Here is a 24,897-nt window from a genome sequence, read left to right as displayed (position 1 = left end):
CTCAGACCCTGGAGACTGCGAGAAGGCGAACTTAATTGAAATATCCTGCCAGACACTGTAACGTTTTAAATATTTAAGCCAGGGCTAGCGCAGGGGCAAAATGGTAAAGGTGCGAACGCGAAAATTAAGACCACAGCAATTTACTGCTGGCAGGTAATCCCATTCCGTACGGATAATATTGCCACTCGGCGTCTGCGCGGCCGCAAATTGAACTTTTTGTCGTTTTCATCGAGAACACAATATTTTCAGCCCGCCAAGATGGACAGCAACAAAAAAGTTTCGTTGATAACGGAGCTCATCAAAATTTCTTTTACAAGAAAAAACTTTTAGGCAAGATTTCAATTTCAAGAGCCACACACAGCGCACGCGAACCCAAAGAGCCCCAAGTCAAATGTTAATAATTTAAAATTAAGAAGAATTTTTAGAGTTCACCAAAGATTTCTGTTGCCCTTTATAGAAGAAGTTTGTCTACAAACGGAGATAAGCCTTACTCTAAAAATATTTCAGCCAAGTTTAATTATGTTTTAAGCCGCATATTTTAGTAATCCCAACATTGAATGTCAAAAGTGTGCTTTGCTAATTCCAGGAATTTGATGGCTTAGAACAAAATGCTAAGAGCAGCCAGCATTGACGACGTACCAAATGGAACCAGCTCAGTCGAGACTGCTCAACTTGCAAATGCCCTGGACCTACACAGAGCAGCTGTATTTATCAATCGCTGCTACCTCCACATATATTTATATATTAGCCACACACATAGTCACGCAGCAATAAGAGCGTTCTTAGACCGAAATGTATACGCCCGATCATTCTTTAATTTGTAGAGCATAAGCTTGATCTTCCTACTGATTTTTACTGACTTGCTACGCTGCAATTGTTATTAATATTCTGTAAATAATAAAATGGGATCCAAAAAGAGAATCAATAGGTCAACAGGTATACAATTGGCAACTGTAAGGTTTCAAGATACAAAACCGTAGAAGATAATGTTTATGAGACTCAGCCTTACCCCAACAAGCGCAGATATTTTACTAAGGTTAAAGTACTTTCCCTTCAACAGAGCCTTAAAAAGATTTTTGTTTCGAGGATAGGATAGGACATGTTATAAACCGAGTATAGGAACAATGAAATTTCAAGGCTTTAGCTTCGAAAGCGAGGAACAGCAAAACAAACATTGTGAAAAACCAATATGCTCCTAGCACTTCCTGAAGAAGTATGACAAGTAAACAAAAAATACTTTTATATTAGATATTTTTGGGCATCAAGTGGAGTCAAAAGTTTAATGAGAAAAGTTCGACCCAGCATTCCGCTCGTTGCGCGTTTATTAACCCCAGTAATTCCGGGAGCTCCGACTGCCTGCCAACACTCGAAATCAGCATTCTATATATATATATATAACATATACACCTATACCATATAACACCTATAATGGAGATATATTTCCTAACTATGATTAAAAATGCCTATTTGCATATATTATGTGTATTGTTAACTAACCCTAAATCGTTTTACACTTAAGAAATAAGCAAATATTTCATAAATTAACTGCCCATATGCAACATCATATCATCCTAAGAAATACACTCTAACAAATTTCCAAGACTATTTCAAAGCTGAACCTTTCACACACAGAAATTAGCAATATCATTATAAGTGAGTCGTGCAAGGCATATCTAAAGAGTGACTTCATTTATATTTACACCCAAAATTAATAAATCATTTGTATGTAGTATATTTTTGAAAGTGTGTTGCGCAGCAGTATTTAGACTTTATACTTTTTGAAAATAACTTTAAAAACAAGCCACCCATATGTGAACAGTCTATTTATATACATGATATTTATGTACCAAGCGTGTTACTATTTCTTTTTTCGAAGTGTGCTGCGTAGCTGCAAAAGCCACCCCTAAAAGGGAACAGCTCCACTGAGTGTGTGTTGCTGGATAGCGGATAGAGGCACAGTCGTTGGTGGTGGTGGCGACGCTGTTGCTGTCAGTTGCCTCGCTACAGCGCCCATGGATTCGATGGCTGCCACCACCGTGCGCAGCGGCCATGCCGGGACTCGAGTGGCTGCGAGTTGCCGGCGGCATTTTTGTTAGACATGCGGATAGATACACAGCCCACGCATGCGACGACCTGCGCCTTGGGCGTGGCTCGCATCCAGGGAATAGTATACAAAGAAATGGTATACATGCTCTACGTGCTTAGCTGACGATTGATGATGCGCTCAGCAAGTATCAATCGGAGATATTTTTAATTTCCTACAAACAAAACGCAACGATGAGCATTGATTTGTTGCACCCTGAACTAGGAGCGCAGCTAAAAGAACGACAATTAATGAGAGCTCTATAAGACGGAGGCCCACAAGTTGCATTTGACTATTTTGCTGTAATACGTATCCTGCCCTAATTTATGAGCAGTCCGCCGTATGTTGCGCTGCGAAGAGATTTATGATCGCATCATAAAACAATTAACAAGCCCAAACTCGTGCCACATAAATCGCTGCAGTTTCTCTCTCTCTCTCTCTCTCTCTGTATTTGTTCTTTACTACTTGATTCACAATTCTCGTCTGGTTATTTCATGCCGCTTTTGTGTTATATTTCACGGCATTTTATTATTACATACTGTGGTAGATGGGGACTTTGCTCTGAGCGCGCGGGCTTGACACCAAAATTGTCTATCAACTGTGTTGGTCCTCTCTATTTATGTGTGCGTGTGTGTGTGTATTTTTTTAATTAACCACACAAGATTTCTACTCATTTTCATATCGTAAACGTTTATCCAACTTAATAAGTCGTAAACGCTTCAGCTACGACTGCTTCTAACAAAGTTTCATGACACTTCTACAGCAGCTTCTGCTGCTGTAGCCACACTTGCTGACAGGGCAGGTGAAAGTGTCCACATGCCTGAATGCATATACTTATGCATAAATTCATACCTACTCCAATCTGGCTGTGTAACATATATATGGGCACTCAGATGGATGTGCGACATCCTGCTCTCAGTTACCACTGACAGCATTAATAAAACGTTAAGCGTTAAATTACATGCAGAGCTCGATATGAGGCACACGGGCTCCTATTGGGCTTTCATAGTGCAACATGTGTTCCGCATGGAAAAATATAAATGAATGTATAAAATAAATATCTCGCGATTTTATTGCAACTTTAATATAGCTTAAACTTTAATACTCAGTCTTAACTAACTAAACTGAAATTTATAAATTATCTGCATCAACTTATTTTTGATATAAATATTTTTTTCTTAAGAATTTTTAATTACAGAATAAAAATAAGCGTAAATACATAATATTAGTGTGACTTAGATGCTCGCACCACTGTGCAGCGACGGGGTATTCATTTCATTTTGTAATTCTCAAACCGCTAAAAAATGAAGCTCAGGTCCTCAGAGCACACAGTGCTGACACAGAGTCATTTATCCGACAGGTGCTCCGGCAGCCCTTTTTGTTTCAGCGCCCGACAATATTCTTTTAATGGCGGCGATTAACACTGTCAGCCATGTGCAGGCAAACCCTGTCGCGTTTCTCGTTTGCCATTTAATTAAGTCGTCGTCGTCGTCGTCGTCGTCGTCGTCGCGTCGCTGCTGCCACGCCCCATAGGGCATCCGAAGCTGAACTCTTTGCTAACATTTTTTTGCTGATTCCATTGTTTGGACTAATCTCTGCTTGCAAAGCGACCCCCTAACTGTGTGCCTCGTCAGCAGCAACAGAAGCACCAGCAGCAGTCAAAGGACCTCAATGGAACAGTAACTGAAACTGGAACTGGGGTCGAGCACTCTGGCTAACACACATGCGGAATGTCATAAAGCTACCCACACATTTCTGAAAGATACTGTCAACATGTCTGTTAATGTCGTTTTGAAATTTACAAGTCTTGCAGATAAACTTTGCATTTAATTTCAGCGCTGGGTCCTGGTTCTATTTTGACCAGCTTTAGCGATGCTCAGGCTCTCAGCCCCCTTTATCAGTTCCATAAAGAACGTAAGTTATGCGACATTCAGTTTAGGCCTTTTCAACCTCTTACGCAGCGACTCACTCCAAATTATTGTCATCCGATATAATACTTGAATTTATTATTTACATTCTAAGCATTTGAACTCTTTTTAAGTTTTTAGATCATTGCTTGGCATTGCCTCGATCGACACAATAATGTTCGGCTCGTTATTTCTCTTTCATGTGCCTTTGCGCTTCGAGTTAAAGGCCACAAATCTGTCTATGGGCCCATTAAATCATCACGATTGTCTCGCCGACCTTGAGCCATTAGTTGCCGACTATTTAAGCGCTCCCATTTTGGGAGACATTCGCTTTCTTTTGCATTTGTTTTATTCGCCATTTTATTGTTTGCTGCCTTTAATGCATCGTTCGCTTTTAAGCCGCTTACTGTGCCGCATGCCACTTTTACAGCCTGTACATATTCGCATATGGGCAAAGAGCAGCTCAGTAATTTTATGAATATTTATGCAACTGACGAATCTATAGAACCATAACTATTCGACTGTCTGAACGTGCGACCCTCCGAGCATATAGCAGATCGAAAAACACATTTTAAAATGCTTGAGGCTAATGTTTGGGACTAAAAGCCTGTGAGATCAGGTTTGAATAAATTGAATAAACTTTGTAAGAGTCACACGCGCTTTGATTTCACTCTTCTTCTTTGAAGAATGTGATGAAAATGTTTAGAAATGGCTCGAAATATATTTCTTCTATCTCTCAATTAATTATCTAATAAATGCATATTAATATAGTTCAGTTTAGTTATTCATATTAAAACATTTCAAAAAACTGATTCTGTGCTGATTGAGACGCTCGTTTATCCGTTGTTTATATATCTATTCACAAATCGCTCAAAGACTTGAAATATTTTCTACTTTAATTTCTTTTTCTCTCGTGTAGAAATATAAATCGTATATTTTTACAGAAAAAAAATGAATTACCAAACAGCAGTAATGAAATGTCTTTCGTAATGCTGCGCAATATTAACAAATTCTAAATAAAACACAAATTTGTTCTTTGTTTTTTGAATTAATAAATATGCATGAGCAACTTATGTCTCTCTTTGTGTCCCTTTAAAAGGTTTCAAAACTAGCTTTAATTAAACTGCAGAATTCGCCGTCGGCAAACGTTTTAAAAATTTCGCTTTTGTTCCATTTGAAGTAGGAATAAAATGCTCTGAAAGTTGGGCCATTCCCGATTGTGTTCCATTAGCTGATGAGATCTTAATGCAATTAGAAGGAGCTAATGATAATAATTAATTATGGAATGAAATATATTAAGGTCACAATTGAACTGTAAAGAACTCTGTGTAACCAATTAATATAAGTTAATTCCAATTACAATTACGCTACACTAAGACTAAGTAACAAATTACTTAGGACTCGTCGTTAAGGTTGGCGGAATAAGGCATTTAATTTTCATAGCCATTGCACAGTTTCTTCCGCTGTATGAACTAGGCCTGTTTGAAGTAAGGGAAGTCGGTGTCTTGTAGCTCGTTTGGTTTTAGTGCGACTCGACTTGTGCGAAATTTCTGGCTGATAAAGCAATGGAAGAGGCAATGAATGACGCGCACGAGTAAATTTTCGGTTTCTTTATTCTGCCATGGCATGTTTCCATTTGTCTTCGCTGTTTGTGTAAGTTTTCCATTTGGATAATGGAAAAAGACCATTTGAGGCCATTACATGGCGCTGGTCGCCAGCCGGGGGCAATTTGAGCCGCACTATTATAAGAGAACCATCGCGGCATAAGTGGAACTGGGCACGGCGCCATTGGAGCCAGCAGCTCCAAGCGACTGCCACACAAAGAGGCCAGCACACAAACAATCAGACTTTGCTAGTTGTGCCACTTGATTTTGTGCGCAATTTCGCTTTTGGCTTATTCCAAGTTTTCCTTCTCAACATTTGCAAAATGAATTGTAATGCAATGGGGCAATGGAAGAGTGGGAGAGTGGGAGAATGGGAAATGCCAGCAGCGCCTTGTGATGTGCCACGCCCCGACCTAAGACCCAGGATCGACCCTAGACCAATGGCCCGCAATAAAATCATATTCGCAAGGGCGCCAGCCAGCTCTCAAATATAATTTTGGTGCGAAAAGTCGTTTACAGTGTCTTTTCTTTAAGTATGCATGGGGCAGCTTCTTCTTTTGTTTGGAGCTGTCTTTTTATTGGTGTTATTAGGCTGAAAGCACTCCAATTATGAGCGACTTTTGAAGGCCCTGGTATGGGTATGGGACACTTAATACTAAATGGGTTTAAGGTCAAAAATCCGACAATGCGAATCACAGCAGCGGCAGGGGCTGTGGCATCAACAACAGCAACCAATAAACCGAGATTGCCACATGCAAGAATAATTTCATATTTCTATTAAATAGTCCGGGTATGAGCTCTCTGATCCATTTTGTGATTTAACTTAGCCCTCTGCTTTGCTCGTATTGATTCTTAGTAGTTTTAAATCAACTTCATTTAAGAGAAAGTCTCAATAGATGAAAGCATATAATTCTACTGTGGAATCATTTTGATATTTACTATATCCAATGCTAGTCAATCATTGACATTCGAAAGTAGAGTTATACTTTGAGATATATATTTTCAATTTCAGCTGCATTATGATTAAGTAAATGTTCGTGTCATTCGAAACGCGTCAGTCTGGATTGCAGCTAATAGTTTTATTATGCACATATGTAAATGAGTTTTGAAGTGACTTTTTAAAACAATGTTTCTAAAATGTCGAGCAGACGAATATGGCTATTGACTTGCTTGTTGATGATATCATAGATCTCTATAGGGTGTTTCAAAGAATACACAAAATTCTTAATTTCTTTATTCACGATTCTTCGTTGAGGGATTCCACTGTGCGGAGCGGCATGCGTGAGTATTTTCAATTATTGAATAGCTTCATTATCGAGTCGCTAGAGAGAAACGTTAACTGAAAATAGCTTCATTTGGCAATACGGAAGCTATATACATATATTCTCAATATATTCCATTCTAATCAAGGTGCAATCAGCAAATTTGAAATTCTGTTGCGTCAGTGTCAAAGACTTTCCAATGCACGAAGCTAGTTTGTAGTCATATTTATGACTTCCCTTTAACTATATTTTGACAGAGACATTATGGAGACCTCCAGTGCATAATGCACATGCACACTTATGCATCCTTTTCATCCTGCCTTAAGGCACTTAAGAACTGAACAATCAACCCATTTGTCAAATATTTCATTATGGCTATCGCTATCCATTTGTCAGGCTGCATTGGATTTTTGGTTATGATAAGTATTTTCCATTTTGTTTTTACATTTTCATTAATTTCCCCCGCCTTTCAATCCCTATGAAATTCTACTTATCCCTCGTTCAGCACTTGAGATTCATTGGGCATTTTCATTTGTAGCCTGTTGGTTTTTTGTTTTAAAATTCTAGACTTGTTGCTGCTGCAATTTATGGACTACTTGACTTTTGGGCAGAGCCTATCGGCTCATTCGGAACTCGAAAATTGTTTCCCATGTCAATTGAAGATTTTCTATTTATAATCAACAATCGAAAGATTTCTGACTCACGCATTTAATTTTGAATTCATTTGTTTCATAGCACGTGTTCATTTTTCTTGACATCAGCTCAAAATTAGTTTATTGAACATAATAATCATAAATCATTTTGGAAAGGAAATAGAAAGACGCTCCATAAGCATGTCAAGTTAAAAGAAAAAGCTAATTGGAAACACGCTCTTCGAATGAGAACTCTAACAGGCACTACCTACAAAAACGTTTTACACATGCCTTCGTATATTTCAATTCAGAATCTACTTTGCTTGTTAGACATTTTTTGGAATGTTTTGGAATGCGATCCGGAAAAATGGCTCTGCTCAGAATCCCATAGCGACCTCGACGACACCACTACAATCGAATCAGAAACACCAACACAGCTGCATTTCAGAATGTTTGCTTGTGTTCGTAAGCCGAAGAGAGTGCAAGAGAACAGAGCGCCAATGGTAAGCGAAACATTCATATAGTTTGCGCTTGTATTTGTTCGATTTACACCGACGCCATCTACAGCTCAATGTACCGTGCCTAGCCAGCAACACCAGAGGTCGCTCCGTACAGGGGTGTGTGACCTGGCTACTGAAACGTGCTGAACTCCGATAGGACATCGAATTCTTATAGATATAATATCTAGCATATTTGTTGATCAGACCAACAACAATTTGTTGAACGCCTTATGTTACTTCTATTAAATATAGCCAGAACCCGCTCAAACTGAGAAATCAGGGTAAAATTATTTTGTTAAAATGTATGTAATAACAAATAAAAAAGGAGGCGTGGCAGACCCGATGAAGTATATATATTTTTGATCAGGACGAAAATCCGATTGAGCCTCGTCCGTCTGTCAATTCGTCGATCTCAGCATCTATAATTTGTATTTAATCTCTGAATTTTTTATTTCGTTCTATGTTTATTTTACACAATTTTGATTTGTTATATTTCGGTTAAAAATTTCCCCGAATTCCTTAGAGTTCAGTTCTAGTGGAGTAAGGGCAATATTTGATAGAGTTTGCGTATTTACTAAACTGACAAATATTTTAGTGGAAATATACCGAACATTTCATTGAAATCCGTTAAGTAATACAAGAGTTATTACGTCAAGTGTTACGCCTTTCTCCTAAGCACACATACATTCAACTGCGTGCAGTTGTTTTTATTCACAGAATCGAAATTGCTATTGACTTGTGTTTGAATTTTCAACTACTACTTTCATCGAGATTGAGACAATTTATCGCTGAAGCTGTATAGCCAATAACGCCAGGCAGGCGTCGGGGCCTCTTATACCTTGGTCCCATTGAAAATTGGAAATCTGGATATAATGGTTTTGTGCAAATGTATGTGACAGGTAGAAGGAGGCGAGGCAGACCTCATAAAGTATATATTTTTGCTCAGTACGACAAGCCGAGTCGATTGAACTATGTAGTCTGCCAGTCTGTCCGTCTGTCAGTCTGCAGTCCGGTCATCTGTCCGTCTGTGTGAACGCGCCTATCTCAGCATCTATAAGAGCTAGAGACTATTTGTAGGCTCGAGCATAGCACCCACAGAGCTAGAGCCTCTGAATTCAATTTAATTTTTATTTTATAAAGTTCAGAATTTTTATTATATTTTGGATTCCTCGGAATTTCCCCAAATTCTTCAAATTAAAGTTTAGTTGGAAATAGGGCCAATATGTGAGGAAGCTTGCATTTTTACTAAGCTGACAACTCCACTCACGTAGATCATATGTTGAAAGTTTTATTGAAATCCATTAAGTAAAAAAGAAGTTATTAACAAAAGGTTTGGCGTTCGTTGCAGACAATTTCAGGGTTCGATCCCAAGCGGCGAAAGGACCTTTTTTTGGTTTCTAATTATGATGTGGAGGTGTTGGTAATGTTGATGCGGGTTGCATAGGTGTTGATTCGAATATTGGTGTCGTTATGTCGGGTTTTATTTGTTCTTTTTTTAATACTCGATTCAAACTATTGTCAATATTAAAAATGCAGACAGGACTGAAACCAGGGAACCTCCTAAACGGGTACTCAGACTAAAGCTTTATTACTTGTTTTTTATTTTTAATTTGTGTTGGTAGAGTTGATGTACGTTGCGTAGGCTCGAATCTTGGTGTGCCAGTGTTGGTTTCTATTTGTTTTTTATTTACAAACTATTGAAAATATTAAAAAAACGCTGACTGGGTTCAGAATGTGTCCTAGTGGGGTACCGCTGACTAGAGTTTATTGACATGTTTTTTTTGTTTGCTTTGGATGTAATTCCTAAACTTTATGATGCAGATTTTCATTTTAAGTTAATTCAAATTTAAATTAATTTAAATTTAAGCTCAACATTAAACTAAAATACGAGCCCCAACCACTATTAATTCGAACAGCATGTTTTTTTTGCAGTGCGCAATGTTTAACACACTATATTATCAATACTACTAAAGATAACACATACCAATGCATTTCGTCTCAAAGAGAATTTTATTCTCTTCACGACGAAAAAAAAAGTTTTGCTCTATTTCCAACAACAACAAAAATATGAGTAATTTATTCAAACGGTTTGCTTAAGAGATAAGAAAAAAGTGACCACTATTAATTCGAACGCGGCGTAAGCTTACCTTAATCTCAAGAAGAGCAAAACAAAAGCAACTAATGTAACGGAATCATTATCTAGTTATGATCTGCAAATAATGTCACAATACAGCATGCAAAAAAATTTTAGAATTGCTGCAGATCAGTAGAAGTTTAGCAACGATGGTTCGTGGTAAACCTATTTCTAAAGAAATCAGAGTATTGATTAGGGATTATTTTAAATCTGGAAAGACACTTACGGAGATAAGCAAGCAATTAAATTTGCCTAAGTCGTCTGTGCATGGGGTGATACAAATTTTCAAAAAAAATGGGAATATTGAAAATAACATTGCGAATAGAGGCCGAACATCAGCAATAACACCCCGCGACAAAAGACAACTGGCCAAAATTGTTAAGGCTGATCGTCGCCAATCTTTGAGAAATTTGGCTTCTAAGTGGTCGCAGACAATTGGCAAAACTGTCAAGCGAGAGTGGACGCGACAGCAATTAAAAAGTATTGGATATGGTTTTTATAAAGTATGTTTTGTTATTACCTGTGCATCGTACCCAATAACTTACTCGTAATCTTACTCGTAGGCCAAGGAAAAACCCTTGCTTACGCTTCGTCAAAAAAAGAAGCGTTTGCAATGGGCTCGGGAAAGGATGTCTTGGACTCAAAGGCAATGGGATACCATCATATTCAGCGATGAAGCTAAATTTGATGTTAGTGTCGGCGATACGAGAAAACGCGTCATCCGTAAGAGGTCAGAAACATACCATAAAGACTGCCTTAAAAGAACAACAAAGTTTCCTGCGAGCACTATGGTATGGGGATGTATGTCTGCCAAAGGATTAGGAAAACTTCATTTCATTGAAGGGACAGTTAATGCTGAAAAATATATTAATATTTTACAAGATAGTTTGTTGCCATCAATACCAAAACTATCAGATTGCGGTGAATTCACTTTTCAGCAGGACGGAGCATCATCGCACACAGCCAAGCGAACCAAAAATTGGCTGCAATATAATCAAATGGAGGTTTTAGATTGGCCATCAAATAGTCCAGATCTAAGCCCAATTGAAAATATTTGGTGGCTAATGAAAAACCAGCTTCGAAATGAGCCACAAAGGAATATTTCTGACTTGAAAATCAAGTTGCAAGAGATGTGGGACTCAATTTCTCAAGAGCATTGCAAAAATTTGTTAAGCTCAATGCCAAAACGAGTTAAATGCGTAATGCAGGCCAAGGGCGACGTTACACAATTCTAATATTAATTAAATTATTGTTTTAAGTATGATAGTAAATCACATTACGCCGCGTTCGAATTAATAGTGGTCACTTTTTTCTTATCTCTTAAGCAAACCGTTTGAATAAATTACTCATATTTTTGTTGTTGTTGGAAATAGAGCAAAACTTTTTTTTTCGTCGTGAAGAGAATAAAATTCTCTTTGAGACGAAATGCATTGGTATGTGTTATCTTTAGTAGTATTGATAATATAGTGTGTTAAACATTGCGCACTGCAAAAAAAACATGCTGTTCGAATTAATAGTGGTTGGGGCTCGTATGGCATTTATTAAAAAAATAAATTGTTAAAAATATTTAAATGGAAAGCTTTCAAATATTTTATATAGTTTCGCACAGAAAATCCAAAATCAATTTAAGCGCGTGTATTCCTACAACTAAAATGTGTGAAACTCAAAAAAAGGAAGCCGACGTTCAATACAGTCATTCTCGGTCCAAATACAGTCGAACCTCTTTGTGTTAAGTAGTAGAAAGAAGTCGGTTGCAACTAAACTGTCAGCTCCAAAACCTTGCAAAACTGTTTTGTATCTATTTGACATGCCCTCTTTATATAATTATTAATAAATCATTATTGTTATTGGGATGAATCAATAACTGATTTGTGGAAATTTAAAATTTTTACTCCAATTTGTTAACCCATTCCCGACCGTGAACAATGAGTTGAGCCGCTCTAGCTAAGCACGATTGTATGGTGACTGGACTCAAGTAACCAACTAATTGTTCATATTTTATTTATCATTTTACTATTTTATTATTATTTCGTTTTCTAATTATTGCTTTAAACTAGAGTAGTTGCATTCTATAGTATATAAAAGTAATCTATTTCTATTATTCTATTAGTCAGGGTTTTAGTCTTGGACACTCGAATTACTCACTCTAACTCATTTTATGAGAAAATTTTATGTAAAAAAAATGCGTTCAAAAAAACTAATTGGAATGTAAATTAAGCGACAGTCCACAACACAAGTATTAAGAAAATTAGCAAAACGACTGTTAATATATAAAACAAAAATAAAATCAGGTTGTTATAGAAACGAAGCGTTATTAAATAAGATAGAAAACAGCTTGTTGTGTGCTGTTGAGCTGTTAGTTCTAGATACTTGTAACCCTCAATTAATTCCCCTATCCAGATAACTTTGAATATAACAGATCTCAACATAAATTGAATATATATCTATGTGTTCTAATTATCTGACACTTTAGGAATATTTTGCAGTTATTGTTTTAAGAGATATCTAGCAAAAATACTTCATACGCAATACAGAAACCAGCAAGTCGTCAAAAGACAAACTTGCTACAACTATTACGATAGACTACATTGGACTCTCAGAATTATATTTTGTCTGAGAATGGAGAAAATATTTAAAAATAACTTATGATACATGTAATTAACGCTTTAGAAAAACGTTGCATTACATCTGATCTGACCGGTTAATTTATTATAAATAATCAAGATAAAGATAATTGCATCTCATACTTTACCAAAATATAATTAGCCGACTTTAACACTTCTTAATTTCAAGTTTTACTAATTGATTTTGACTTTTAGGCAAGAACTCAATATTTAAAAATATAATAAAATATTTCAACGTCTATCTTTTAGCTGATCGATTCAAACTCTTGACTCTGGCTGTGACTCGACCATCTGAAATGCTTTCATACAGACTTATATGTGTATATATCTCATATTTGAATAATTGCAATATGATAAGAGATATAAAATATTGTAATACTTGAATATAGCAATATGGTATTTTCCCTCAACCGCTGTTAGAATTGGATGCTTCATTTGTACAAATTTACAGGGTATACGCCACATTCAGAGTGTATCCATATATTTTGTATTCTGTGAAAAAAACTACAGCACAGGTACATATCAGAGTACGTATTTATGCTTATCTATCAATGTATGTGCATATGTCCAGCACGTTCCATATTCACCATTATTCAGCGGACGAGTCTTTGAGGTCGAGAAAACCGAAATTTACCACGCCGAATGTGCGTTGAACCCTTGACTATGGCGACCTTAGCTCCGCCCATTTTTTAATGGCCTCTGCCACATAGCCAGAGCGACGCATGCGCCTTGCCGGCGAATATGGAAGACAAAGCAAAGAGGGAAAGACAGCGACAGCGACAGCGACAGCAGCAGCGACGCGACAGCGGACAGCATGGAAGTCGCGCGGCAAACGGCCAGCGGGATGGAAATTAAAGAGCATGTGAATAAAATGAAGTTAGAATAGAGTGGGGCAGCTAAGTGGGTTGGGTTGGGCTGGTCTGGGCTGGGCTGGGCTGCGCTGGGCTGCGCTGGGTTGGTTCCAGTGGGTTTTCCCGTCGCTGATTAACATTTTTATAAATGTATTCAAATGAAAAGCGCTCAATATGGAAATGACTCTTGGGGCCGCCGCTCTAGCAAGGCAATTAAAATCCGAATGGCTTTATGATTTTTCTTGGTGCCGCCAGCAACGACGGCGACAGTAACTTCAGATCGAGATGTCTGGATATTTTTATGTCGCGGTGCACTGCGAGCGGCCGCGCCCTTTCCCCCTGGCCCCTTTCAACACTCCGCGCTGAGTTGCAACATGTGGCATTAATTATGCGGCGATAATGTCTTGCTTTGTTGCCAAGAGTTAGGATTCTTTTTATGAAAGTGTCAGAATAAATTACATTATTCCAAGCCAACTGATACCTACGCCTCGGCACAAGTTTGAGTACTAGGCACGACTTTTAAGGAGGAGTTTTAACGTATGCCTATGCCTATGCCGCGCATTAGGATGGCTTTGACTGCCAGGGTCACGATAACTTTGCCTGCATGGCATTTCAGTCTGCTCATAATTTCATTGCGTCTTTCTGCCATTTGAGGCGATTCATCTGGCTGCCGAAGCAGGGGCATATGCGACACGCCCCAAGAAATGCTGAGCTTCTGCCTACGCTGCTTATCTTGGGTCTGTTCTGTCACCCTAACTCACCCTGCACGGCGTCTCAGTACTTCAATATATGCGTGAATATTAAGTTATGCAAATACTCAAACATTTCTTATGCCGCACTCTCATTCGAACTGATTGCCGGTGGTTGCCGAACAGAAAGTAATATGTAAAGAGCTGCCACTTGTCTTGGAGGCAGATCGGAATTAAAGCATGACAGTGACATGATGTTCTACACGCCATTAATTCTGTTTTGCTTCTTTTACATTCAATGGGTGTCCACTGTGTGAGAGCGTGTCAATCGCCATCTCTTCCTGCTCGCACCTAACAGTTGCTTTTTCATTTTCATTTCCATTTGGAGTTGGATTTTTGCATTTCTCGAATCCTTTTTCCACGTCCAAACTCGATCTCCAGCTGCGTGTTTTCTGTGGTTTTGGCTCAGCCTTTGTCTAAATCAAAATATTTTGAACCAGAGCTGCTGATGCGGGTGTTTTACGATATGGCCATATAAGAACCCGTCTTCACGCTTTCGCCGGACCACACCGGCCCGAAGAAATCCTGAGCCGTCATTAGGCAAAAATATATGCCACAGGCAAACGCTGTGCCCGGGATCGCATTTTGCGTCATTTGTTCTCTTGAATGCATCGCGAAAGGTCGTTTCTCAGCTTCACGCTCATAAATCATTCAAAATGTAACTAAAGCAACCCTTTCCTCACTTTGCTACCTGCATCACATTGAAGGTTTATTGCCTTCCTATGTAAAGTAGTCTCTGCGTGTCTTCGATGTCTGCTCTTCTGTCTTTTTGCAAGCGATCGCCCACAAACATTATCAGTTAGCATATGTTGCTCTGTAAAAATGCTTGTGTATCAATTCCCCATTTGAATAAGCATTTTGGGCATAAGTTTGAGATTGAATATTGTTAGGGTATATAAAAAAGTAGCAGACTAATCATTCATATCAAGTTTAGGGCTGAATATCAAATCGTATAATAATTTATAATTAAAAGTGTTTAATTATTTTTCAAAATAGCTTACCAAGTCACTAATTGGTGAGGTCAACATGCAGGTTGTCCTTCCTGACAAGATGTTGAGTCCTTCATAGACCAGCTGTAAATACAAATAAATACAAAGAACATGGTTATTAATTTAGCCAAAATCTTGAAAGATATTATAGGCAACATTAAAAAAGAGCTAAATCTATATTTTATTTAAATCTCAAAATTGTATTTCCAAACTGTATATACAAAATATTAAGCTAGTTCAACTGGCTGTAACGTTAGTGAAAGAACTGGCCACAACATACAAATAATTTATAAATTATGAAATTGTGAGTTCGAAGTTTTTAACTTGATTTCCTTTGTGAAACACCTTCACTTAACTTAAGTTATATTAATCGTTAGATCTGTTGTCCTTGCCCATCGCCGACGGTATAAATATATATGCAAATATTCACTAATTTCGTAGTCAGCAAAAATATGTTATAATTTATTTATATATCACATTTAAAGGGGATTTCTGGAAAACCACAAAACTATTAATGCCTGGTTAGATATGTGCCCGGAGAAGAGTGTTGCTAAAACTGTCTGAATTTGGAAAATATTTGTGTGAAAGGCAAATTTATTTGTTTTTGCTTTTGTTACTAACTTACAAGAAAGAAAGTTTTATATATGAATCAGACTCACACTTGGCACACAGTCGGCTAGAATCACGGCTATGCATACTTATCACATATATTTGAGTCATCCTGATTTTGATATAATAATCAATGACAATCTGTCAATAATCTATAGAAGCTTACATTTGTTTTACTTCTTCTGATTGTTTTTTTATATCAGAAATTATTTGTTGCTATTTCGACCAAATAAAATTAAGAGTATTTCAGAAGTTATTGTATGCTTGTACTTGTTTAAGGGCCTTACTACAATCGCTCTCGAAATGTGTGCTGTGCTGTCCGTCCGTCCATCTGCTCACGTGCTTTGCTATTCTACAACCGTGAATGCATTTTGTGCTGTATTTCAGCAGTATTAGTGGCACTATACAGACTGTTCAGTTTGGTGAAACGCACACCTTTACATAAGTAGATATATAGTCACCTGAAGGGTCTGCAGACCCAGTTGCTTTCGTAGTTACTTACACGAGAAGCATTGTACAATAAATCAGATCCACTATTAACGTCCGAATTGTCAGAAATGGCGGCAACAAATCAGTTTAATTGAATCCACGCCCAGCGTACCAGAGAAACCGACGAGCGCGAGTCGCTGGACGGACATGCAAGTTGGGAGAATAACCGAATATGGATGGTCCCGGAGACCAGCCAAAGAGCAACAACCGCGAACTAAGCCACAAACATTATAGAAACGGAAAGGAAAACACAAACAAGGCACACAGCTTTGAGCCGATCCACAAGTATTGTTAACGTCAACTTTTACTTTGCCTCGGGACTCACACGCGAAATTGTAATCCACATTTAAATATATGCATGTTTGGGAGCATTCACAGTTGGTCGAAAGGCGCTGGAGCAGAGCGTTCCTCTTGCTTTGTCAAAATTATAATTAATACTGTTATTTTGGCAGCACACAAACCGGCTCGCGTTGATTTACAGCACGTTTTTATTTTCTTGTATTGTTTCTTGTTTTTTGTCTTTCTATTTTCACAATTGGAGTCACACTTCGTTTGAGTGGCTGCTGCAGACAATGGCAGCCATGGCTCTGAGCTCTGTGCTCTGGGCGCTGGGCGCTGGGCTCTGGGCTTGGGCGCCGTGCTCCGGGCTTCGCCTTCTACTGTCTGACTGCGAGTGCGACACCTCAGGAAAATTGGAAGCCTCGACCCCGATTTGGCTATCGAGCATTCTTGTCTGCTTCTTGGAGCTCGCTTGCCTAAGTAGATATCAATTGTTGGATGGTGTATGGAGCAGGACGTCTGGTTTACGCGGCGTCGACCTGAGAGCAAAGTGTCCAAAAAATAATATTTGCTGTTCAGTTTGACAGTTCAGTCAATGGCTGCCGCAGCCGATGCCGAGGCGAAGGCGAAGGTTGTGGAAGCGCAGTCGGCGCACGAAGCGGCGTCGAGACAAGAACGAAGCAAAAAGCAACAGAAACGTAAAATGAGAGTGAGAATACGGGAAGACAGAGCCGACAGTAACAGTAACAGCAGCAACAGCAATACCAACAGAAACAGCCACAGCACAACATCAACAGCCAGAGCAATCAGATACAGACAGACGAACGGACGCGTTCCGCGAAGGGGAAAAGGTGTCGCTTGGCGGTGGTTGAGAGCCAGAGTGAACGCTTCACTTGCCTGTGCCAGGGCGGCCCATGCAGGCTGTCTATGTGTGTGTGATATAGTGGATGTGGATGTCGATGTCGATGTCGATGTGGATGTGGATGTGGATGACGATGACAGCGTTGCGTCGCTTAGTTAGACAAAAAAAAGGTCATAAACCCACAGCAGAAGCAGCGGCCGCAACACTTACGCTTGCTAGCACGCCAAAGGACAGAGATAGAGTACGAAAACGAAATGAAAATGGAAATAAGAATGAGAATGAACATGAACATGAACATGAGCTGCGAGCGCAGCAAGCTGAGAGCAACCACATGGCACCACCATTGCCGGCTAGCGGTGAAAAGATGAAAAGCCAGAGAAGCAGCAGTTGAAACAAACGATGGGTAATAAAACGCGTATGCAGCTGCCCTCTCCTTCTGGGGCGCGCACTTTCTGCTCTCCATCTCGCTCACCCATACACACACGCACACAAAATCAACCACCAGAGCACTCTCACGAGCCGACAGACTAATACAGACACATGCCCAATCATTTTATATACGCCATTTGCTGTCTGCTGTAGATACATTTGTATCTTTATGTGCGAAACAAGTCAACGACGCGTCGGCGACGGCGACGGCGACGGCGTCTTCTACAGAGATCTGTATATACTTTGCGTTTTCGTGTAGGATTACGTGTGTGTGTGTGTGTGAGAGTGTGAGTGTATGCGTATGTATACTCGCTGTTGATATTGACGCTGACGACATCGGCATCAACGACGAGTCAATTTTGAGTTCCAGTTTCGCATAGAAGTGGTTGTTGCTGTTGTTTTTCCCTTTCCGAATTCATTTGATTGTTATTCCTTCTGCATTTCGTTCTGTGCCCGAAATTAGCAAGAACGAAAGCAATCTGTCTAGATTCCACCACCAGCTCTTATCTTCAATCGAAATTGGGGTTCAGTTCCCAGTGCGCATCTATCAGCCGTTTATCTTTTGATTACCACGTCGAATTGTATTGAATTTGGGGCGCAGCGCAGAACAAAAATCATAAAAATAAAAAGAAAAAGAAAAACATACAAGATGGTCGCTTAAACACACTTTACTTTGACGCCTTCCACGGTTAAAAACATAAACCCGAGAACAAATTAGCTTGATAGCGATAGGCTTTTAGGCTGACTGAAAGTATACAAAAGTGTTACAGTTCTATGTAAATGCCGGACTCTATTGACCATATTTATTGTTATCTCCAATTCCTATTCGAAACGGGCTAGCAAATGTGCTCGAGCTGTATGAATACAGGTAACACGCAGAGCACTTCAAAGTCAAACGTGTAAATAGTGTTAAAGTCAATGGAACTTTATTAAATGTCCCAAATTTTTCATTATAATTTAAATAAATAGTAATGGATTTAAAGAAAAACAGTTTAATACAAATTGATAGAAAATTCGTTGACAGGATACGGGAGTTGCATTGCTGTGCAGCATGCCAACCCCTACCTTTATAGGTCACTGTTATCGATTTGCGGCCAGGACATAGAAGACAAGCAAGACATGACAAGAGACATGAGACATGGGACAAAAATGAAACAAAAATAAAATATAATTAAACTTAAAATACATGTGAAATCCATGATATTTAGCTTATGTGGACAGACACTAAAGATTTTTCAGCTGTTGATTTACTAAAAAAGATTATGGAAAAGAAAAAATTGAATCACTGTTATCAGATAACGATTTCCATATTTATAAAATCGCTTAAAGTCATTATTAAGCCTTTGTTTTTTGGCATGTTTCCCATATTTTAAGTAACAGATTGACTTAATTTCGGCTTATATTTTTGCATCCTGAACCCATTAAAAATTGGAAGCTGGTCGTAACAGTTTTACTAAAACGTCTATAACAGGCAAAAGAAGGCTTGACAGATCGCATAAAATTTATATTCATGATCCGCAGGACAAGCTGCGTCAATTTAGCCCTGTTCATCTGCCTGTCTGTGTTTATAAACGCGTCGATCTCAGAGCCTAAAAGCGCAAGAGACTTGATATTTTTATAGATCCCTATATATATCCCGATATAGTATAGATGTCGATATATGATCGATAACTATGCCCCATTTAATATTACTAACTCATAATTTGACTAAACATATTAAAATTAGGTGCCGATGCAAATAAGCCAATATGAAAAATAGTTTTTAATTTTATGGAATATGTAGATCATATGCTGAAAATTTCATTTAAGTCAATTAAGTAGCCCAGAGGTTATGAAGCTAAATGTTTCATATTCCTTTTTTATTCCAAAAATCCAAATTGCAATTGAATAAGCTTGAATTATCAGTCGCTACATTAATTTAGATTTGCAAGCAGTGAGGTGGATTCGTTGGCAGAGGCATTGATGCTTGTTCGAATCCAGGTGTCCTCATGTTGTCCTAATGTGTTTCTTCTTTTTCTTTATTAGTGTTAGAAATAAGCAATGGAAAATATTTAGAAGCACAGATCAGATGGTACTCAAGGCACCACCTAGTCGGGTACGCCCGACTAGAGCTTTCTTGTTCTGATAATATTTTCACAAACATGCCAGACTGCTCTAGTTGGGAGTGCCAGATTAGGAAATAGCCTGAATCCGATGATCACATTCCAATCATTCTACACTTATTATATTCTAATGTATGCGCATTGTATATTATACAAAGGAAATAACAAAATGCATACGAATTCAGAATGCAATTTTCTGAGCATAATAATGTCGGACAATTATATGAGTATTTGCGATAACTCAGTTCAGTGGTTTTGTAAAAGATATCCAAAATCTTAAATATACAAAATCGGTGAGCTCATCAAAAGGGTATCACATAATAAATCTTAAGCCATTGTTAGCTTTCTTACTAAGGATAAAAAATAAATTTTTATATTTTTGGTTTGCAAGCCATAATCTTTTTATATAATATTTATATTCCCATTATGCAGCCCGAATGTACGTTTTTTATTTATTAAGTTGCTCCCTCTCTTTATGCCTGTTATACATATTTAAACAAGAATATTATAACCTGAGCTCGAATTTTCAATCTGACCCAATCATTTTCTGCTACTGTTTGTTTAATATAAAAGAAACAAGAAATTGCAAGGATTTGTAGTTTTTATTATAGCTTCAACTTAGAGAAATCAGTGTATAATGATTTTGTTGAAAGCACGTAACAGGAAAAAGGACTCGTAGCCGACCATGGAATAAATATTATTTAACAGGAAAACTAGCCGAAGCATCCAAACCCTGTCCGTTGCTCTGTATCTATGAGCCCAGTAAGATTTGGAGATTTTATTTAAAGTTCATTAATCTAATTTGTCTGAAATAATCGATACATTTGCTCGATGCCAGAAACCGATTGCGATGTTATATTATTTTTCGAATTCTAACAGCAGAATAGCAGTAATCAAATGGTGTTTGTCGCGCGTAAAGTTGCATGATTTTAGAGGCGCTGTGTAATGTATGTCGAGTTCCAAATTCTTGATATTAATACTTGTAGACTTTGTGGAAATGGATGACCGAACCTGCTTAGGTGATTTTTATTATGTATGTTTCTGTATTATAGGTCTTCGAAGCTTTGTACTTCTCATACATATTTCGATTTGCTTTCATATTATTTTAAAACATGAAGTACCCGAATCAGGAATAAACAATTGAAAATCACCACAGCATTTATTCACATTCAATTGAGGTGTGCTTAAATGGAAATATTTATGCCTAGTATATTATGCTTGTCTTGAACAATGAAGTACAATTTATTTGATGCCAAAATTGTTTAAGATTGATAATTTCTGAAGTTTAGAAACCGATTGGTTTTGCTAGATTGGCAAACAAGTGCAATAATCGATTGTTAAGAAGTAACCGATAAGCAAACCTTTTCGGCTGGGGTTGTTAGAATTTCATTTGACTTCAAAGCAAATATCTGCCGTATGCCACCCAATGAAACCGAGTAGAGTTCGATAGTCGTGAATACACTCTCCTTGTACATAACATAAAAAACGCATTAAGTCGCACAGAAAGACTTTATTTTACAATCTTTCAGGGTTCATTGAGGGGAGTAGCAATGTTTACATAGCAGGGTGCATTTTATAGCATTTCCTTTGTGCGCATATTTTGCATCCCTTCAATGCCGCTCACTTCAAAATCTGGGTGCTTAGTGCATACATAATCAAGTTCAAGTATATAAGGCATCGATAGAGTTTCAAAATATGCTTTCGACCCCCAGATTTTACGAAGAGAACTATCACAAGATATCAATTCAGTTTTTAGCCAGACTTCGCACGTTTGCACTCTGGCATATGAGTCCTATTTAGCCTGTGCGTTGCTTTCCCTACGGCTATCCATTGGGCTCACCTTTTACTTTACAGTCTCATAGCATTAATATATAGCAATTTTACTCAGTCGTAGCACATATATCGCCAAACCCATATTTAATAAGCATACTATTTTAACACATTGCCATTGGAACGAGGAGATTTTATATATTATTTGTTTTATATTGACAATTATTCTGCTGTCTTTTCATTCAAGATATCAAAAGTCAAATATATATTTATACATACATTATGTCACTCTGGCACTCCAATCAAATGTACGTACGAATGACTCGAATTCCGTAGCTATGTTAAGTACAGAATCTGTCATTCCGTTCTGTTAAATGCACACATCTTGAACTATTAAGATCATTGTACACGACTGCATAATACTCAACAATAGGAGTGGGCATATAATCAAAAGTCTACAGTGATGAAACTGTCAAATTGTGGGGCTTAAGGTTCAAAACTGTGAAAATTACAGAGTATTTTCTTTAAAAAGGTAAAAGGCATCGATAGATAACGTCCACAGTAAATCAATAATCGAATATATAAGTTTTTAGCTGTACAACATGAGAATGTATAGACTTTATCTAATAGATTCTCTGACGTACCAGATAAATAAATTTCCAATTTACTACGACCCAAGTAGGCGTATCAGGGTGTGTATTCAAATTTCAACAGTTATAGGGTTAGACGAAGAGACGGGTGTACAGCAACACGAGCATTGGAAAACCCCAATGTACACTTTGAGAAGTATGAAATTGTCTGTCACATATCGGTAAAGGATATATGTTGTCTTATATATAGATTGATAAAAAAAACATTTTGATTAAGATTTAATAATGATAATAATAAGACACTCGTAATAATTTGCCTTAGTAACTAGCGTGACTCCTATTAATAGGAACTAAGTCATTAGCATGAAATAGTTTTAATATTTAAAAAAAAAAGTGTTTCATACTCACCGGAATTTAGCTTTAAATAAAGACACTTAGATACTTACAATTTTATGTTTATTATCTTAAAGCCCATTTGCAGTAAGGACATTTGCACGATTGCACTTACGACACAAACAGATGACAGATGAAATATATATTAAACATCCTTATAAACATAACATATGGGTTTATTTATTTATTCGACTGGCGATTCCTCTCATAGAGTCGAATGAATTAAGGAAACTGCGAAAGCCATTAAATATTATTCGCCATTAAAATATCATAAATCGTATTAATTCATAGTATAACAGATAATTCGTAAGCTTATTAACATAAGGCACTATGCCACACATTGTGACACAAAACAAAGATAATTGGTAAGCTTATTTACATAAGGCACTAAGCCACACATTGTGACACAAAACAATATGCGCTCGAACAAGATATGCAGAAGATATGGAAGATGTCCTTTAATGCTGACTGAGTCGAAAATTAGATTATAAGATTTCTTCAAGTACGTCTGTCTCATCATTAAGCGTAGCATGAGATGACTCTATAGTTTTGTATACCCTGAACCCATTAAAAATTGAAATTCGGTTGCGTGAAAATGTATGTAACTGGCAGAAGGACGCGTGGGTTCCTGTAGCAAAGAACGTTTGACTCTGCGCAGTGCGCAGAGCGCGTGCTTATACATGTGTATATGTGTCTATGTGTATATGTGTGTGTGCATGTGTAATTTGCAGTGTGTGTATCAAAGAATCGAAGAATGATTCGACTATCAGCTACTTACGGGGTTCAGGGTATCTCCTAGTCGAACAGTCTCGACTAGAGCACACTTGTTTATTATAACTCTTTAGTTCTCTAAGAAATAGATGCACCACAGACTTTTCTAGTTTAAGCCCCAACTAGAATATATATTCTAAATAATATATCTATCGTACAGGCACACAAAGAAACAGAGATAGATCATCTTGCTGAAGAACACGTATACTTCTTGAACTGAAATTAACCTCGCTGGCAGAAAATATTCCAGCAACCTTCAGCAATCCAGCAGCAAGGTAATCTTCAAGCAATCGTTTGCTAAGTGTTTTCTCTCTATTTATTACATGCAGAAAGAGTCGTGGCTTACGCTATAAATATTTCCATACTTTACCAGGAGGAATACGTAGGCCCTTCTATTACACTCGTAGTTCAAGCTAACTTTCGTATCATTGTCAATTGTTTTCGTTAACATATTTATTTATAAGTGCATTCTTCAAGCTGCAGTCAGCAAGTTTTATTTTAAGTTATGGTGAGTCCTATTTCAATTATGGATCATTATATGCTCAGATAGTTATTACCAAGGACCCTAACTATATCAGAAATCAGAAAATTCGTATTAAAGTGAGCTGTGCTCTAGCACGTATACTTATTTTGTTGCTCTTTTCATGGACAATAGAAAACGGAATTATTCCTTTTTCTATTTAGCAATAAGAAGTACTGTCTAAAAGACGTTCAAAGTATTTACTTTACCTATAATATAATAAAATATAAGGTATACGAATTAATTTACTTAACTCTTTACACTTTGCGACAACTAACTGCTCATTATCATTTATTGTTATTATATTTCGGGGCTTTTACTCCTTAAATGTTGGAAAGACAGTCAGACACAGATACATCAACACTGCTAGGTGTCCTCTTGCACTTGGTAAGTGAACCACATCTTGCTTATATTGATCACTGAATTTTTGATAAAATGGTTCCATCTGTTCCACTGTGATAATGCATAGTTTGCAAAGAAAAGTCACAGCTGTAGCTTTAGGACCTGGAACATATCGAAATCTCTGTATATTCTAATTGAAAATATGTTGAATGCGAGTTAGTAATGACTTCTGTGTTCTACATTTAAATTATAAGCTCTTAAGTAATACAACAAGCAACAGTGTTGAGAATCATAAATTTCCCAATATTCTGTTTGGAAAGTCAAGTAAGTTCTTTATCCTTAATTTGTGCACGTGGATTATTTGTGAGCCAAATTCAATTACTATGCTTAGAAGGCTGAATATACA

General features: G+C 37.6%; 1 long non-coding RNA gene across 1 annotated transcript in view; it reads right to left on the bottom strand.

The window, feature by feature from the left end:
- LOC111602459 overlaps nucleotides 1-15,936 on the bottom strand; it is a 40,271-nt gene extending 24,335 nt beyond the window's left edge. Inside the window, exons 1-2 of the long non-coding RNA XR_002751617.2 lie at nucleotides 15,692-15,936; nucleotides 15,348-15,419 (exon numbers count right to left, since the gene is read on the bottom strand). This is a non-coding gene — a long non-coding RNA (uncharacterized LOC111602459). The remainder of the gene's footprint in view (nucleotides 1-15,347; nucleotides 15,420-15,691) is intronic.
- Nucleotides 15,937-24,897: the final 8,961 nt, after the last annotated feature.

The sequence above is a fragment of the Drosophila hydei genome, unplaced genomic scaffold (genome assembly GCF_003285905.1).
Source record: "Drosophila hydei strain 15085-1641.00,03,60 unplaced genomic scaffold, DhydRS2 tig00008139-arrow-pilon, whole genome shotgun sequence".
NCBI lineage: Eukaryota > Metazoa > Arthropoda > Insecta > Diptera > Drosophilidae > Drosophila > Drosophila hydei.
This window is presented reverse-complemented; position numbering and strand designations above follow the sequence as displayed.